The sequence below is a fragment of the Triticum aestivum genome, chromosome 7A (genome assembly GCF_018294505.1).
Source record: "Triticum aestivum cultivar Chinese Spring chromosome 7A, IWGSC CS RefSeq v2.1, whole genome shotgun sequence".
NCBI lineage: Eukaryota > Viridiplantae > Streptophyta > Magnoliopsida > Poales > Poaceae > Triticum > Triticum aestivum.
The window spans coordinates 519,543,872-519,547,509 of NC_057812.1; positions in this window are offsets into that span (position 1 = coordinate 519,543,872).

Below are 3,638 nucleotides of genomic sequence, written 5' to 3' on the forward strand. Positions count from 1 at the left end.
GCCAAACAAGAGTCCGGCATCGCGAAGGATAAATCATCAGCAACATCACCGCCCCACGGATTACACGGAGCGGGCATACCGGCATCATCGCGCGGTCACTTTATCAAGCCGGCATCGACCATGTCACGATCTGCATCGGCAGGGCCGCACTATTGCTTCTTCAAGCTGGTGTCCATCACGCCGACCTACTTCGACTCATCGACTGACATCGAGGCTTCGACATCTCGGTTGGACCGGGGGCTTTGCCATCTCTTCATCAACCTACTCCGGAGACTTCGGCGTCACTAGCCGACCAGCTCCCTACATTAGCTGGACCGAGGGCTTTGCCTCGACGAGCCAACCTTTGCCAGCATCGTCATACCGCCGCTTTATCGCCCATCAGGCAATGGGTGTGCGGATCGAGTCCCACTTTTCGGAATCACCTTTCTTCGGATTGTTACAATAAATAACCAGGTGCTATTAATCCTAGTATTTTTTGCTTGTTCCGGTTCATTTTTCCCAAGGAATTATTACTCTGATTTGTTCATCATATGTACACAGGTCTATCAATTGATGGCGGCATTAACGACGGTCACATGGTGGTTCGGTCAGTTTCCGTACATGGTCCGGCGAACGCCGCATCCGGAACTCGGACCGACCAGTGAATTTGGGCTTTGTCACGCCTTTACCGCATCACGCCGACGCCCTGCATCGACATTGACTTCGGCGCCAGGCCATATTTCTTTTATTACTCACGTTGCATAAATCATTTATTATGCAATGTTTTTTAATTATTATTATTACTATTATCTCCGGTTTGCACTATTTTTTGTGCACAGGAAAATGATCCGGGTTGGGCAGTATCGTCAACTCGGCGTACTGACATACCATGTCACCTCGGCTAGACGGGGGGCTTCGTCAACACTTCATTACCCCATGCCAAGGACTTTGGCATCACTCTGCCAGCCCGCATTGACCGTGCTATGTCACCACTTCGGAGTGTCGAGCTCTTTGCTCCGCCACCTTGGGACCGGCTTGGGGGATGGAACCTTGTCCCGCATCAAGCTCGGGCCGCGTCATCAATACCGAACACATTAACCAGCTAAGTTGCCTTCGTGCTCAAAGTTTTAAATTTTTAACTTGTGTTCGGTTCGACCAAGCATTATACTTTTTGGAAAAAAGTTGCTTGTAAAAAATTTCCTTGTCCAAACTTTGTTTGTGACGCACAAATTCAAATACCCGGTTTATTTGGGGGCTTCCTTTATGAAGCTTTTCCTCTTGCATATGATTATACTTCTACGGCTTCGTTCTTTGTTCGTGTATTACGCCACAATATGCACCATATTGACTTAAGCGATTTGCAAGCTGGGTTGCCTGGCTCCTGTGCTTACCCCTACGTTCCCGATTGTTCAGCTAGGGAGTAAAGGGAGCACCTCTGCGATTGTCATGACCGGGTCCTCCGAGCTCTGACCTTAGACTGGGTGAAGTCGAAAGCTAGCGCTCTTATTGTTTTCAATCATGGTCGGCACACAACAGAACTCATGAGTACAAAAAATCTGTTGCACAAGTCTCATAGTAATAATGAGCACCGAAGAAAGGTATCAGTGGGGGTACTATTTTCTTCAAAGATGCTTCTTACACTTTGTCTGTAATATAGCATAAGTTCCCTGAGCGCGCTTTGTCTGTTACAGCCTTATGACCCGGTTGCCTGGTTATCGGAAACACTATTGATATTCTCGACAGGTGGAGTACATAACAACTTTCAGTCCTTGACCGAAGAGGGAGAAGCCGACGGTCGGTTAAGATGCATTTAAAGTTCGGGTGAACAAAGATATGATATTAGTACTTCGGTACATACAATCATTATACATAAAATTCTTACCCAAGTCACTTGGGGGCTCTTAAAATTTATATATGAGCTATAAATGTGTTTTCTTCTTGGTCGTTGTCAAAACACGACAGAAGCACAATTTTTTCTTTCTCTTCCAATTTTCGGATTCGCACCGAACACTTGATCTTGTTCGGACGTCATGTTTTTACTGACGTTTTTTGGTTTTCCAAGCTTTTTGGCACTTTTAAACTGTTTGTGTGTTTTCAGCACAAGTCTCGCAGTGCAACGCCACACACCTTTAGAGATTCGGCAAAAACATTCTCGGATATTGCTATATATGCATCGGTTTCGAATTGTGTCTTCGGTCAATAGTTGGGTTGCCCGGCTCCTGCACTTGCTTCCTACGTTCCGCTTTGTTTGGCTAGGCATGCAAAGGGAGAACTAATGCAATTGTGCTTCCAGCTCACATGGTTAAGCACCTCAGTGGAGAAAACCGAAAACTGACTGTCGCAATAAGCGTAAACTGGTCAGCGATCCGATGACTGTGTTAAATGATGTGCCATTCATAACAATGGCCGAAGTGTTTACGGCTTGACCTCGACTGTCGCCGTACACTACCGGGGGCTATTAACTGGCCTCCCAAACTAAATCCTCGATACTTTGCTCTTACATTAGAGCTGAGGTTTCATGATCATGCTTAGCATGACAACCCAAAGAAAGGAACCGATAGCGGGACTATTTTCTTTGGAAGACATTTCTTATGTTAAACAGTAATATAACATATCTCTCTACGTACCTTTGTTTATAAAACCGTATGGCCAGATTGCCTTGTTTATCGTAAATCTTTGCCCTCATAAAGGCTTTATAAAGTAGGACAAACACTTCTCGGCTACTAGCCGAGGAGGTGGAAGCCGATGATCGGTCAACAAAGTTTTGTACAATGCGGATCCGAGCATTAATGACGTAGAGTACTTGGATACATAGAGTCATTACACATAATTTGTGATTTTACTATGGATATCGATCCTTAATTCGGCCACCCATGCCCGCATTAAGGCTCGGGGGCTATTGGGCTTCGGGCTTATTATTTACAAATATTAAAGGGGCACATCGATCCCCTGACCTGGTGTTGCCACCCGACCAGTGTCTCGGGGGCTACTGCATTGCATGTCCAATGCAGAAAATTTTATGTGCAATATAGTTTCCGAGGAGATTTTGATCCTCAGGTTGGTCGGCCGCACCCAACCTGAGTCTTGAGAACTGAGCACACCGCTTTTTGTGTCCCGAAGTATTCTGCCGAGCTAGGACTTGATCCTCAGGACGATTTTGCAAATCAACCTGAGTCTCGACGGCTACTAGGATCAGCGGTCTTACGTCATCCTTCAGGTGCATCTCGGGTTTTAGACCGATACACACCTTGAGGGCTACTAGCTGTATATCTCGGCAGAGAATAAATTGCACCAATAAAAAATATTGACAAAAAATCAGCCCACAGTCGGGGTGGTGCACCACCTCGGAAGAAGTCCGGCATAAAGTTCGACGCTAGTGGCTGGCTCCATAGAGGGCATTTCCAGCATTAAGCTCGGCTAAACTCCTTCAAATTTTTTGTACCAAGATGATCTATGACATCTTGAATATAGTCCGGCGTTGGAGCTTGGACACAGTCCGGTGTTGGAGCTCGGATACATTTTGGCGTTGTAGCTTGGACACAGTCCGGCGTTGGAGCTCGGATACATTTTGGCGTTGGAGCTTGGAAGCAGTCCGGCATTGGTGCTCGGCTGCAAAAGATACCTCGAATGCAGTCCGGCGTTGGAGCTTGAACGCAAGA